The 16,269-nt window shown below is 43.0% G+C and overlaps 1 long non-coding RNA gene across 1 annotated transcript in view; it reads right to left on the bottom strand.

Annotated features, from left to right (window-relative positions):
* Positions 1 to 16,269, bottom strand: part of LOC142742320 (uncharacterized) — a 102,846-nt gene that overhangs the window by 37,879 nt on the left and 48,698 nt on the right. The window contains exon 3 of the long non-coding RNA XR_012881350.1: positions 2,824 to 2,911. This is a non-coding gene — a long non-coding RNA (uncharacterized LOC142742320). The remainder of the gene's footprint in view (positions 1 to 2,823; positions 2,912 to 16,269) is intronic.

The following is a 16,269-nucleotide window of genomic DNA, read 5'->3' as shown; positions in this document are numbered from 1 at the left end:
GGATAGGGAAATCACAGAGGTGATAAAATCCTTAAAACTCAACAAATCTCCTGGACCAGACGGTCTCCCAAATGAATATTACATAAAATTCTCACACATACTATCTCCTTATCTACTACAATGTTTAAGGACTATAGTATCTACCGGCTCCACTCCTACTGAGATGCTACATGCAATAATTGTCACTCTCCCCAAGCCAGGGAAATCTCCAGATACACCGGCAAATTTCAGACCAATTTCTCTACTAAACTCTGATCTTAAAATAATGGCTAAACTGATGTCGAACAGACTCATATCCATTCTCCCCTCCATTGTGCACCCCAACCAAGTAGGTTTTATAAAAGGTCGCCAAACCGTTGATGGAACGAGGAGATTTGTTGACTTAATTGACGTTGTGCATTCTCGTGGGACGCCTTCTCTGCTCCTATCTCTGGATGCGGAGAAGGCCTTCGACAGAGTCCACTGGGGATATTTGAAAATGGTCCTACAGAAATTTGGCTTCAAGGGCTCCTTCTTATCAGCAATACACTCCCTATACTCATCACCGACTGCAACTGTATACTCTTCTGGGTTTATGTCCGCTCCTTTCAAAATCACAAATGGCACCAGACAGGGATGTCCCATGTCCCCTCTTCTTTTTGCGCTATTAATGGAACCATTTGCTCAAGCCATTAGATCCTCACCTCATCTCTCTGGGATTTCAGTAGGCCAAGAAGACCACAGAATAGGGTTATTCGCAGACGATGTGATACTTGCTCTCTCAAATCCTGATTCCTCACTACAGACAGTTACCTCAATGATAAAACAATTTAGTAGTGTATCATACTACAAGATAAACACATCCAAAAGCCAAATTCTTAATCTAGGGATACCCCAAAGAACAAAAAAGCTTCTAGAAGAAAGATTTCAATTCAAATGGGTTAAATCAGAAATGACTTACTTAAGAATTAAACTCGCATTCCCTCCATCAAAATTGTTTAACTCTAACTTTTCTCCTTTACTGAATACAATCAAGCTAGACATAGCCAACCATCGAACACAAGGTATATCGTGGCTGGGCAAAATTGCGGCAGTAAAAATTATAATCCTTCCAAAAATCTTATATATATTTCGTAATATGCCAATCTTTATTCCCATATCGTACCTAAAACAACTCCAAAATTTGATACTCAGATTTCTTTGGAACAATAAGAAAGCTAGAATCAAAGCAGACATACTGTATTTACACCCGAAAATGGGAGGTTCAGGATGTCCCTCCATACTGCAATACTACAGAGCAGCTATCTTGGACCAATTACGTTCACTGTGGTCTAATGACAAGTCCAAACGATGGGTTCAAATAGAAATGCATTCTTTGAAAACTCCCCACCTTAAAAACTTTCTACTCGCTGTCTCGCATTTACAATATGTACCTAGATCTCCGTTGTCCACTATAAAAGCCATATTATCCTTATGGCCTATTATAACCCACCAGAAGAACCTAATTCAAATGAATATTTATAAAAGCTCTTTGGAAGTGTTGGAAATCGCAATTCCTAATCTCGATCTTACTAGCTGGAAGGAAAAACAGTTGGATAAACTACACAAATTGTGGCATAATGGTGATTTCATTCTATTATCAGAATTGCAAAATACATACAATATTCCCATCGAGGACTTTTACAAATACCTTCAGGTCAGACATGCATTACAAAAAATCCCCCCTCCTCCGGGAGACCTTCATTCCCCATCCCCACTAGAAAGATGGATTACTTATTCAAATAGATCTGATAAAGGTCTCTCTAAGTGTTATAAAATTTTTAATACTCCTATTTCGGATCAATTATGTCATATTAAAACGCTGTGGGAAGCGGATTTAGCTCTATCTTTTACTAATGACCAGTGGGCCTCCGCCCTCATGGCTACTACGACACATTCTAGATGTGCCAACCATATAGAAAATGCAAGAAAAATATTTTATAGATGGCACTTTACTCCAAATAGATTGTCACAAATTTTCCCGACTATGTCCTCCAATTGTTGGATATGTGATAGTCATATAGGTACTTTTATTCATATGTGGTGGGAGTGCAAAAAAGCCAACACAGTGTGGCTCAAAGTATTCCAATTGCTCTCTGAGCTTTATGGCTCAAATATCACACCAAAGCCGGAATTAGCGCTTCTATCCATAGGTTTGAATCTATTTCCAGCCTCTTTTCAAACCATTCTTCAACACTTACTGATTTCCACCAGGCGTTCAATAGCCTCCACTTGGAAGGAAAAGTCCTGCATCAAGATAGGAGATATTGATCGGAGTATGAATGATAGTTGCTGGTTAGAATGTATGTCTGCATCCGCAGTCCAAAAATCTGACTTGTTTCAGAAAAGATGGGATGTGTGGCTTAAGAGTAAATATAACCAATCTACCATTTCTCACAAGACCTGATAGCATAAAACTCACACTAACACCTCCTATAGATGTTAAAAATTCTATAAGTCAGTGGAACTGACATCTCAGGTTTATTTCACATTACCAGGGTTTATAGATTTTGGTTTTCTTGTTCTCTTTTGTTTTTGTTCCAGTCCATCTAAATGTACGATACTGCTTGCACCACATGCAATGTTTCTTCTTTTTGATGTCAATGAAGCTGATACTGTATAGGCTTACCTAACCTAAGATTGTGAATCAATCGTTACTCAATTGTATCAATTGTATCTGTACATTTTCATGGAAAATTTATTTTCAATAAAAATTTAATGTTTCAAAAAAAATAAAAAAAATAAACAGACATAACAAAATATTTTTTATTGAAATAAAAACCTCCCCACAAAAGCCTCTTTTACCATTTTAGAGTAGATCATCGCAGTAGTCCAAAGAATCTACAAAGTAGTCCAACGAATCTATGACATAGTCCAAACTGTCCAGCGGAACCTGTAAAACAAAAAAAATAAAGTTAGTAATATGCCGGTGCTCCATCATTCTTTGCTCTTGCTGTGATTCACAGTAGGAGCAAGGAATGAAGGAGCAGCGGCGTATGGGCACCGCTGATCCTTCAAAACATCTGATCGGCGGCTTTGAAGGATAAGCGACACTTATACGCCGCTGCTCCTTTATTCCTTGCTCCTACTGTGAATCGCTGTGTAGCTACGCTAGTCGACTACACTATTGATTCCGTAAAAACTACAGAACCCTTGCACAACGGAGACAAACGTTTGGTTTCCGTTTGTGTCCGTAAGGGTCCCGTTCCGACGGAAAGCTCTGACGCAACGTCGGAACGGGACCTTGGCACAGATGTGAACGAAGCCTTACAATGGACTCATTGGTAGATAGGGATTTTAATGCTTTTAAGATGTAAGATTATCTGTGTTAGTTATTGGGGCGGTCAAGTGTCTGGAATTCATTATTTAACAAGGTGGAGAAAGTCTCTAGAGCAGACCCACGATGATGTGTGGGATAAAAGTTGGACTTAGGGCGTACATCAACTGTGACAGGTAACAAACACATCATGGTAAGCAATAAGGCAGTTCTGAGACGGAGGAGCAGGTGTTCTAGCAAAATGTCCCAATAATGTAAATTTTCTAATAAACCTATTAACTCCTTCCCAACATTTGACGTAAGGCTACGTCATAGCCGGGTAGGGGAAGTATGGAGTGGGTGTCGGCTGTATGTTACAGCCGACACTTCACACTCGTTTAACCCGTGTGAGACAGTGACAGGTAAAGTCATTGAGGGAAGGTACATTTCCCCTAGAATCCTGTCATATGTATCCTAGGCTCCAGGGAATGAGTATTTTTTGCAATAGAAAGCTCTAGCTTTCCAATCTCGGCTTAAGGAAAAGCCGGAAAAAGGGCCTGGAGTTGGATTGGGGAAGAGCAGGGCGGGTTCCCCAATCCCTAGTCCATCTCTGTTTGTAGGACAAGGCTGCTGCTCAATAAGCTGCACCTGCAGCCTGTGTATAAAAAGGTGCAGACACAGTGTGTGTCAGTCTCACCCCTGACTCAGACTCAGACCGGAGACTACTAAGTCTGGAGTAGCCTGTATTCTACGTGAGTAAAGACCTGTGTTACTTTGTGTCCAGTGCCTGGTAGGAAGGCACTTGGTATAGTTAGATAATATCTTGTTTAGTTAGTGCTCAGACGAGCAGGATTTATTTTATATTTTGCCTTGTTGTACAAGAGGCTGTTTCTTTGACAAGAATAAAACACAGGCAAAGCCCTGTTATGAACTTTAATGCACGGTGTCCCTGTCTCTGGCTACTAAGAAACCAACCTCTCCTGATGCTAAACCCTCACACCCGTTAGATGCCGTGGTCAATAGCGACTGCAGCATTTAAATCGTGAAAGACCTGTACCCTAGATACCCTATTAATGGCCTAGCCAATTCTTTATAGTGGATATCTGGTACAGTAGGACCAAGATAGGAAAGTGCACAAATAGAAAAAGCAAATATGTGCAAAAACGTCAAACTGTGCAGAACAATGGGAAGGCACAAGTGAGGAAAAAAATAAATTATACCCAGCAAAAAGATATACTCATACAAAAACACACCACAACCACCAGACGAAGCTGTAGAGCTGGTTCCAAACAAAACCAATATCGTACCTGCTAATATGGGCTCAATACCCATGAATGCCTTTAAACCCTCTGAACTTGAGGCACGTCTCAAAATCCTCAATATTCCAGTACATTCCCCATTGTCCCAACCTGTACTATTGCCCCATTTCAATGATTCGATTGAAATGACTGGAGCAGAACATCTTTCATCCTCATTATTGGACTTAACCACCCAATCTCCCATTCCCCACACAATCCCCATTGATTTCATCCATATAATGGAACCCCGCTCTGTTTATTGAAACTACTCAACTTGCCGATACTACTTCTATTGAAGGACTCCTAACCACCACTGACCACACCCACTCATCTATTTCTTTTTTAGGACTACCCTCCCAATTTACTATACCACCTGTCTTTTAATACATACATGTATATTTATCGCATCTATGTATTTTATATATTCTTAGTATTTTATAATTATCATGTGGATTTTTTCATTGTTTGTTTTTTTGTCAACCATACCATCGTTCTTATTGAAAAAGCTGTATATTGCGATATGCGCTTCGGGACGCTGTCTCATCTTTGGGCCATCTGACTATACCCCACATCCATGGGTAAGGCATGCTTTGTGCTGTGCTAAAGTCTTCTAATTTTTTTTGGAGGTTCGATACATGCTGTCTATTAGGCTAGCTGTTTTCGATTACTATGTCAGGTCACATCCCCTTATTCTGTGACCACATTTTCGTTATATGCTGATGACCTAGCATTTCTGTGAATATACACAGTAAATGTTTACCTGTCAAGATAGATACGCAGCATGTGCCCAGTTAAAAATTGTTAATGCCTGCTCTACTTTTATGAATAATACGCACTGTGCATGTTTATATTCATTATTATTGTTTGTGGTGCTAACACTATTATATACATGGTCTCTATACAGATCTTATTTTGGATCCTCTGTAGTTTTTATAGGTCCTCATCTTTTAATTGTCATAATAAAATTAATATTTTCTATTTTTTCAATAATAGTAGTGCCTGACTCATTTTTCTCAGTGTTATTACATGATATCATGGGTTCTCTATTTCTGTACGCTTTTCTGTACCCACCAATGTTTTTAACCACATGTAATTTACTTCCTTCTTGTATATTTATATTTACCTTGCTTGGTTACCTCCTCGATGCTCAACCCAGATACATTGTTTCACTCCCCGTCACTTACATTACGGCCCTTCTGTTGCTGCAGAATTGTCCAACGCGAGCCTTTTGACCCGTCACAGCTTCCATAGTTCCCTGGTTGTCATACCAATGGAGATGCTTACGGGCTGTACGTGTCCTCACATTTCCGTTATTTTGCACTTCAGCACCTCTGCCTGTCCGAATGAATTCTACTCTATCTCGTAACTAAATAACTGTTTCTGTATTCGGACTATGCTTTCCATTTAGCGATCTATTACGGCTTATTTTGTTTGTTTGTGTTTTTCTCTTGTCCGTCTCCTTGATCATATTATTGACTTGCCGCACTGACACATATTCTTCATTTGCAATATAATTTCCCCTTTTATTGTTTTAGTGTCTTCTCTCTTTATTATAATGTCACTGACTGTTTATTTTATTTTCTATTGGCTCTAATACATGCCCATCACTGACTACTATTTTTTCATTGATGATGTACATCATTGGCAGTTTTTCTGCTGATTTGGCTTTTTTTGTTTAAAATAATTAGTTAGGCTCTGTTCACATCTGCGTTGGGGTCCTATTCTGACGTTCCGTTGGAGCTTCCAGTCAGAACGGGACCCTGAACAGACACATACTGACACCGTCGGAAACCAGAGGTTTCCGTTTCCATCATCATTGATTTCAATGGTGACGGATCCGGTGCCCATGGTTTCCGTTTGTCTCCTTTGTGCACCGGATCCGTCGTTTTGCCGGAAGCAATTGATCCGGTGCTGCTTCCGGCACAAAAGAGACAAGCCGAAAACATGGGCACCGGATCCGTCACCATTGAAATCAATGTTGATGGAAACGGAAAGTTAGTTTGTGTCTGCTCAGGGTCCCGTTCTGACGGAAAGCTCAGATGGAACATCAGAATGGGACCCCAACGCAGATGTGAACAGAGCCTTAATCGTATTTGTATGCGTTTATAAGACGTGAGCCGTATGTTTTCAACAATTACAGTGTAAAAATATCAATATTTTATATTATTTTATTTATCCTTTATGTCAGTAGCACTTTCCTACATATCCATAGTATTTTTTACTTCCCACTGTTCTACGGCGGTACCATCTTCATGATATCGGTTTTTGGATGGAGAGCTGCAGCTGATTCAAACATCTTACATGCCTGCATCAGTTTTGTACCTAAACTGCACAACTGCTATAGGTGAGCATAACTGCTTCTCCTCGCATTATATTCTTTGAACCAACCAATGTGATCTTGCACTATGTGGCGCCGTGCATGGTTTCTTTTTTTCTAGGTATTTCCTGTAGATAGTAATACTCACAATGCCCCCTGTAGATCGTGCTTCTTTTAGAGCCCCCTGTAGATAGTTCCCCTCATAGAGTCCTCTGTAGAAAGTGCCCACCCATAGAGCCCTCTGCAGATAGTGCTCCCCATAGAGCCCTCTGTAGATGGTGCTCCTCATAAAGTCAAAATTAGATAGTGCCCCCCAGAGTCCCCTGTAAATAGTGGCCCCTGTAAAGTCACCTGTAGATAGTATCCCCTGTAGATAGTGCCCCCTGTAGATAGTGCCCCCCATAGTGTCCTCTGTAAATATTGTCCCCTGTAGATAGGGACCCCTGTAGCGCCCCTATAGATAGGGCCCTTTGTAGATAGGGCCTTCTTTAGATTGTACAGAGCTGTGTGTGGCACTATCTACAAGGGGGGTTGTGTGGCGCTGTTTACAAGGGGGGCTGTGTGACGCTATATACAAGGGGGGCTGTGTGGTGCTATATACAAGAGGGAGCTTGGTGGCGCTCTATACAAGGGGGAGCTGTGTGCCGCTATTTACAGGGGGGCGGGTGGCACTAATTATAAAGGGGAGCGGTGTGCTGCTATCTAGAAAGAGTGGGCTGTGTGGCGCTATTTAGAAGGGGGAGCTGTGTGTGGCGTTATCTGCAGGGGCACAGTTACTGATGGGGCACTTTTATTGTGTAGAGAACTGAGGGATCATTGATACTATCTGGAACACTGTGGATTACAAGTTTGTATAGAGTAGGGGTCTCAAGCTCTGCCACATATAGAAAAAATTTGAAGTTGACGGGCTGCAATACTTTAAAATTTAATGCATTACAAAATTTTTAACCAATGTTATTTGAACTACTATAACACTACATTACTATAATCATACTACATTATTATAATAATAGCGCTAGGATTAAACTTACCAGAAATTTGCGAGTTTTCACCTCGTGCTTATTTTAACAATCCAGTTTAAATGTCGCTAAATGCAGTCCTGTGGCTCAGTTGGCAGCGTTTGACAGACACACGAATGTCAAGATTGGGAAGCCCCTTTTTAGATAGTGCCATAGTGCCCCCTGTAGATACTGTCACACACCCACCCGTAGGCAATGCCACAGGGCCCTCTGTAGGTAATGCCACACCCACCCTAGATAATGCTCTAGTGCCCTCTGTAGATAATGCCACACACACCCCTTGTAGATAGTGCCACACACACACACCCCAGTAGATCGCTCCATTGAGGCTCCCTCTAGGAGTGGAATACCCAGCCAGTGCGTTGCCGTCGCTTTGGCCGGGGATTCCTCTGCTGGAGGAGCCCCTGACGACACTGTCCATAGAGGGGCAACCACAGAGCCGGTGACCCAGATGAGAGGACTAGTATAGGCTCTGCTCTGGAACTCTGGGGAAGCCACTGACTCTGCTGGAGTCCCGGAGCAGAGCCGCTTCTGGCTCTCTGCCTGTTATTACAGCTCTGTCCTGACATCACTGTCCATATATGCACAGTGATGTCAGGGGAACTCCAGAACCAGAGTCCCTACTACTAGGCACTACTAGAGCTCTGCGACTCTGGCTTGGGGAAGCCCCTGACATCACTGTCCATATATGGACCGTGATGTCAAGGGATTCCACAGAGTCCTGGAGCAGAGCCTAAACTAGCGCAAATGATGGCCTCAGGGGCCGCATGCGGCCCGCAGGCCGTGTGTTTAAGACCCCTGGTATAGAGGATGGAATATAGGTGTGGAGGGTGCTGGAAAAGCGAGAAACCTACATATCTGTGTGTCAAATTCTTCAGAGACTAGTCGTGGCTGGAATAAGTCCTCACAGTGGTCTGGGCCGGACGGAGGAAAAAAAGGGAAAGTGAACGACTCCGAAAATATCACCTAAGTAAGCACGGGAAAGCTACTAGCGGGGTTGTGATTGGTGAGTCACTCCTAGCACACTGCATGGTCAATGATTTTGTAACGTGTTCATAAAAATTTTGGTCGGTCCGTGATTTTTAGCTCAGTTGTCCAGAAATTTCTGAAGTGGAGGTTGGCAACCCTGATCCTGTATTCTGTGCGGTGTTTGTTCCTGAGCCTTAGAGAGTGTTGGAGTCGTGTTGTGCCACCTGTCACGCCTGCTGTCATACACCACGTCTGGTGTCATTTGCCACGCCTGATATCATCCGCCACTTGTGGCATCATCTACCTTCAAGTTCCATCTGTGCCTAAGCCTCTGCTACTGTCTGGACTATCACAGGTACTCTTGTACTAGGACATTGTATAAACTGTTGTTTGGCCAGCTGCTTCTCCGCTACAGAGGTGCGGCCTAGTGGGTCCACACACCCACAGATCGTGACAGCTATTACTCAAGACTTTTTTTTTTGCGCAGAGCTCAATTACTCTATGGGGATCGGGAGTTATTGACCATCAAGCTGGCACTGAAGGAATGGATCTGCTAGAGGGTGCAATTCATCCCATCAGGATATACACCCACCACAAGAATCTCACCTATCATCAGACAGCTCAACGGCTAAACCAGCCTTAAAAACCAGGTGGTTGCTGTTCTTCGCGCGTTTCCAGTTTGCTCTACTTCCTGCCCGCTTACAAAAATGTGAGGGACGATGCCCTGTCCAGGTAATTTGAAGCAGAGGACACTGAGGAGACCTCCCCACATATCTTAGACCCATCCTGTATTATTGCCGCTAATCCCCTGCAAGCTGGAGACATTCCTCCTGGAAAGACTTTTGTTCGTCTGGCAGACAAGAAGAGAGTTCTTCACTGGGGACACTGCTCCAAACTGGCTGGGCATGCCGGTGTCCGTTAAACATGAGACTTGACAGCTCGTCATTTCTGGTGGCCCACGCTGCCCAAAGATATTGTGGACTATGTCTCCCCCTGCACTGTCTGTGCTTCTAATAATGTTGCCCATTCTAGACCTGCCAGTCTGCTCCAACCCCTACCTGTGCCCAACGCTCCCTGGCAGCATATTGAAATGAACTTTGTCACAGATCTTCCTCCCTTAGCAGGATGCGATACTGTCTGGGTGGTGATGGACCGGTTCTCTAAGATGGCACATTGCATCCCACTAGCCAGCCTACCTTCTGCTCTTCGTCCGGCAAACCTCTTCATACAACATATCTTCCGCCTGCATGGCTTGCCACTTCATATCGTGTCTAATCGGGGCCTCCAGTTCACCTCAAAATTCTGGAGAGCTCTCTAAACTCCTCGATGTGAGATTGGACTTTTCCTTGGCCTACCATCCTCAGTCTAGTGGTCAAGTCGAGATGATTAACCAGATTTTGGAGAATTATCTTCGTCACTTTATCTCCGTGCAGCATGACGACTGGTTACAGTTTCTTCCATGGGCCGAATTCTCCTATGACAGCCACACAAGTGAGTCCACTAATTCCACGGCATTCTACATAGTCTACGGCCAACATCCACGAGTTCATCTTCCTGCTACATCTCAGGCACACGCAGCTAACTCTGAGTTTGGGGATTTTCTACACAAATGTGCCTACGCGTTTCTGACACGTCTGTGTCCTTTTTCATGGCATGCATGGCACATTTGAACAGGGCTTACTTCAATCCTTCACCCAACACTCATCTCTGTACTCTGCCACAGAACTATCCCATGTAGTTCCTTTTAATTTTTGTTACATCAATAAAATTGGAACAGGAGTTCCTTTTTAACTCACACCCAGCGCTGGATCTTGGCTCTATTTTCTTCCTGTTGTTTACCGCTGGCCGTGCGGGAATCCGGGCGCGGTCTGTCCCCAGACACAACTAATGGTGAGCTGGAGGTTTACCTCCCCCTATTCCCCATTCATAATCTTTGTGCAAGTTCCCTCTCTGTCTTACATACAATATAGCAGCAACATGTACCTTCAGTTTGTACGCAGCTTCTGAGCAGCAACACTGCTCTTCCCAGAGAAACACAGTGCAGTGCGGGTTTAAATAGGCCTCAGTAGAGCTGCATTTACTAATGAGGCCAATGCAGAGGAAAACAGGTACTGGACTGGGAATGGAGGCTTCATCCCACCCAGGACAATACAACACCTCCAAGTTCCTTACCTTTCACACAACATGGGGACAAACTAGCAATGTGTTTTTCCTCCTGTTTTGTATGACACTTGGAGCCCCTCACCGTGCATAGGAAAGAAACCTTGGTGAAATATAGACACCATCTACGACCTTTCTAGTCACTTCCTTACATATCCTCCCCCTCTGCTCAGACCTGTGGGAGGAGCACCTTGTGCCCATAAACAGTGGACACGTGACAACGTATCCGCATTGCCCTGCTGAGATCCTGGGCGGTGTTCTACATAAAATCTAAAGTCTTGCAAGGCCAAAAACCACCTAGTTACTCTTGCATTCTTTCCTTTATTTTGGGTCATCCATTATAATGGCAAGTGATCTGTAATTAACCTGAATTGTCTCCCCAGCAGATAATACCTTAGTGACTCGATGGCCCACTTAAGGCTTAAGGGCAAGACATTCCCTTGCTACAATTGAATAGTTATTTTCTTCGGAACTCAACTTTCTGCTGAGGTAACTTATTGGATGTTCTTCCCCATTAATCACCTGAGAGAGGACGGCCCCTATCCCAACATTAGAGGCATCTGCTTGAACCAAAAATAATTTTTGGAAGTTGGGATCAATCAATACAGGTCTCTTATATAATATCTCTTAACTTTTGGAAAGCCTGTTCTGCCTTCTCACTCCATTTTACCATTGTGGACTTTGACCCTTTAGTAAGGTCAGTGAGAGGAGCCGCTACTGTGGCAAAATTTGGTACAAACCTTCTATAATATCCAGTTATCCCTAAGGCGGCTCTGACCTGCTTTTTGGACACTGGTTGAGGCCAGTTTTTAATAGCCTCAATTTTGTCAATTTGGGGTTTAATGAGTCCTCGCCCAATGTTATACACTAGGTAGCATGCCTTTTCAAGACCTATGGGACATTTGTTTGGGTTGGCGGTTAAGCCAGCCTCCCGAATGGAGTCCAGGACTGCTTGTACCTTTGTCAGACGAGATTCCCAATCTGAGCTAAAGATAGCCACATCATCTAGATATGCGGCTGCATATTCTTTGTGGGGCAGTAAAATAAATTCCATTAACCTCTGGAAGGTGGCAGGGGCACCAGGTAGGTCAAATAGGAAAACAACATATTGAAAAAGGCCATCTGGTGTGGAAAAGGCAGTTTTTTTTCCTTAGCCTCCTCAGTTAGTGGGACCTGCCAATAGCCTTTAGTGAGGTCAAGAGTAGTTATATATACCTGGCATCTCTTAATCTTTCAATCAACTCATCGACCCTTGGCATATGATAGGCATCAAATTTTGACATTTCATTTAGCTTTTGGAAATCATTACAAAATCTCAGACTGCCATCTGGTTTGGGAATGAGTACTATTGGGCTTGACCAGCCGCTTTGTGGTTTTTCTATTACCCCTAGAGACATCATTTTTTTTTACTTCCTCTGAAATTACCTGGCTCTGGGCTTTTGGAACTCGATATGGGCTCAGTTTTACCTTTTGACCAGGTTCAGACACAATGTCATGCGTTATGACATAAGTCCTGCCTGGTACTTCAGAAAACGTCCTTCTATTTTTTTTTTCTTGATTCTGGACTGCAGATAATGTTTCTGAGATACGAACGTCTGGTAAACGAACTCCCTGGGCTCATTTATAGCAAAAAGAACCTCACGGTCCTTCCAGGGTTTGATTAAATTGACGTGATATATTCCCCGGGAGGAAAAACCTTATACTTTACATCCTTTACTTTTTCCCGGAACTCGTAGGGGCCCTGCCATTTTTCCAAAAACTTACTCTCAACTGTTGGCACAAAAACTAACATTTGGTTGCCAGGTTGAAAGGTTCTGACCTTTGCAGACCTATTCTAAATTCTAGCCTGGGCTTCATGAGCCTGCTGCATATGCTCTCGGACAATCGGCATAACTGCTGCAATTCTGTCCTGGATTTGAGCAATATGTTCAATTACACTTCTGTGAGGTGTACGTTCTTGCTCCCATGTCTCTTTGATTATGTCCAAAAGCCCCCTGGGATGTCGACCATACAAAAGTTCAAATGGGGAAAACATTGTGGAAGCTTGTGGAACCTCTCAAATTGAAAACATTAAATAAGGCATCCCTTTCAGTGTTCTGTTAAACCTTTCCACCAGACCATCTGTCTGGGGATGTTATACTGAAGTACGTAAATGGGTCATTTTTAAAAGCCGACACAACTCTTTAGTAATTTTAGACATAAAAGGTGTCCCCTGGTCTGTTAAAATTTCTCTTGGGATACCTGTACGGGTAAACATTTGGAACAGTTCTTTTGCAATAACTTTAGACGACATGTTCCTGAGAGGTATTGCTTCTGGATAACGGGTGGCATAGTCAAGGACCACTCAGATGTGCTGGTGGCCCCTGGCAGACTTGGGAAGTGGTCCAACAAGCAATGCACTCAAAAGGAACCTCAATTATAGGTTGCGGTATTAGAGGGTTACGAAAATGTGTCCGAGGTGTATTAACTGGGCAAGTTTGACAAAAATCCTCCACAGCTTTATAGAGGCCTGGCCAGAAGAAGCTCCGCTCAATACGCTCTTTTGTTTTCTCTGCCCCTAAATGTCCCCCTAGAACATTTGAATGATCCAGTTCCAATACTAATCGGACAGGAGACTGGGGTACAATAAGCTGCTCTATAAACCCAGTTTCGGTTTTCTTTACCCTGTAAAATAAATCATTATGTATGGCAAAGTGGGGATACTGCAACTCACTGTCTGGTTCTTGAGAAATACCATTAATTACTTTGACATTTTTCCAGGCATTCACTAGATTAGGATCCTTCAGCTGTTCTGTACCAAAGATTCCCCTAGAAACTTGTAAGTTAGAAAATCCTATTTCAGACGGAGTCTCCTCTGAGTCCCCAGCCAAGACTTCTAAAGGGAAATGATCAGGTTCCCCTGGTACCAGTGCTACAGCATTAACAGTTTCACTTACATTATGCTTATCCTCACACACAATGTGCTTCTTATTTTCCCATAAATCTCAGAACAATGGAAAATCACAGCCAATTATCACACTGTGTAGCAAGCTTTTAACCACGCCCACTTCTTGGCTCACTGAACCACAAGGAGTTTCCACTGTTAGCGCTGCAGTGGAATAGTCCTTAGTGTCGTCATGAATGCACACAACCCCCAACCGGTGGGTCTTGAGTCGGTCAGAGTCCAGCAATGCCATTACAGAAAATCCCTCTATTTTGGCCGGACACACTTGTCTTTCGGTCATACTGTCCACCTGAACTGTATAAGAAGCCTTAGCAAACAATGACATACACTACCGTTCAAAAGCTTTGGGTCACCCAGACAATTTTGTGTTTTCCATGAAAACTCACACTTATATTTATCAAATGAGTTGCAAAATGACTAGAAAATATAGTCAAGACATTGACAAGGTTAGAAATAATGATTTTTATTTGAAATAATAATTTTCTCCTTCAAACTTTGCTTTCGTCAAAGAATGCTCCATTTGCAGAAATTATAGCATTGCAGACCTTTGGCATTCTAGCTGTTAATTTGCTGAGGTAATCGGGAGAAATTTCACGCCATGCTTCCAGAAGCCCCTCCCACAAGTTGGATTGGCTTGATGGGCACTTCTTGCGTACCATACGGTCAAGCTGCTCCCACAACAGCTCTATGGGGTTGAGATCTGGTGACTGCGCTGGCCACTCCATTACAGATAGAATTCTAGCTTCCCTAAATAGTTTTTGCATAATTTAGAGGTGTGCTTTGGGTCATTGTCCTGTTGTAGGATGAAATTGGCTCCAATCAAGCGCTGTCCACAGGGTATGGTATGGCATGGCGTTGCAAAATGGAGTGCTAGCCTTCCTTATTCAAAATTCCTTTTACCTTGTACAAATCTCCCACTTTACCAGCACCAAAGCAACCCCAGACCATCACAGTACCTCCACCATGCTTGACAGATGGCGTCAGGCACACTTCCAGCATCTTTTCAGTTGTTCTGCGTCTCACAAATGTTCTTCTGTGTGATCCAAACACCTCAAACTTTGATTCGTCTGTCCATAACACTTTTTTCCAATCTTCCTCTGTCCAATGTCTGTGTGCTTTTGCCCATATTAATCTTTTCCTTTTATTAGCCAGTCTCAGATATGGCTTTTTCTTTGCCACTCTGCCCCGAAGGCCAGCATCCCGGAGTCGCCTCTTCACTGTAGTAGTTGACACTGGCGTTTTGCGGGTACTATTTAATGAAGCTGCCAGTTGAGGACCTGTGAGGCGTCTATTTCTCAAACTAGAGACTCTAATGTACTTGTCTTGTTGCTCAGTTGTGCAGTGGGGCATCCCACTTCTCTTTCTACTCTGGTTAGAGCCTGTTTGTGCTGTCCTCTGAAGGGAGTAGTACACACCGTTGTAGGAAATCTTCAGTTTCTTGGCAATTTCTCGCATGGAATAGCCTTCCTTTCTAAGAACAAGAATAGACTGTCGAGTTTCACATGAAAGCTCTGTTTTTCTAGCCATTTTGAGAGTTTAATTGAACCCACAAATGTAATGCTCCAGATTCTCAACTAGCTCAAATAAAGGTCAGTTGTATAGCTCCTCTAAACAGCAAAACTGTTTACAGCGGTGCTAACATAATTGCACAAGGGTTTTTAAGTGTTTTATAATCATCCATTAGCCTTCTAACACAGTTAGCAAACACAATGTACCATTAGAACACTGGAGTGATGGTTGCTGGAAATGGGCCTCTATACACCTATGTAGATATTGCATTAAATCCAGACGTTTGCAGCTAGAATACTCATTTAGCACATTAACTATGTATAGAGTGTATTCCTGATTAATTTAATGTTATCTTCATTGAAAAAAACTGTGCTTTTCTTGCAAAAATAAGGAAATTTCTAAGTGACCCTAAACTTTTGAACGGTAGTGTACGCTTTCCCAAGTTACATTCCATAGGTTAACCTAGCACTGGGCAGTTAGCAGCCATATGACCCAGTCTTTGCCACGCCAACAGACTACTTGGCCTCAGGCTTTAAGTAAAGTGTCCCTTTTTGGACTTGATGGCCTGTCATATTTGCCACCTGAGTGTGTCCCACTTTAGGAGACACTTCTTTAGGATAAATTCTCACCCCTTTAGAAGAAGGAATAGTCTTACCCATAGATGGTCTTCCTTTGTTTCTCAGGGTTGACCATGTGGCGTGTAACTCCTGGAGGTACTCCTCTGTGTCACGGGTACGTGGATGCACTGGACTGTACCGCCTTGACGTTATGGCAGCTGG

This window comes from Rhinoderma darwinii, chromosome 2, assembly GCF_050947455.1.
Source record: "Rhinoderma darwinii isolate aRhiDar2 chromosome 2, aRhiDar2.hap1, whole genome shotgun sequence".
NCBI lineage: Eukaryota > Metazoa > Chordata > Amphibia > Anura > Rhinodermatidae > Rhinoderma > Rhinoderma darwinii.
The sequence above is the reverse complement of the archived record's forward strand: the minus strand, read 5'-3'. Positions and strand labels throughout refer to the sequence as shown.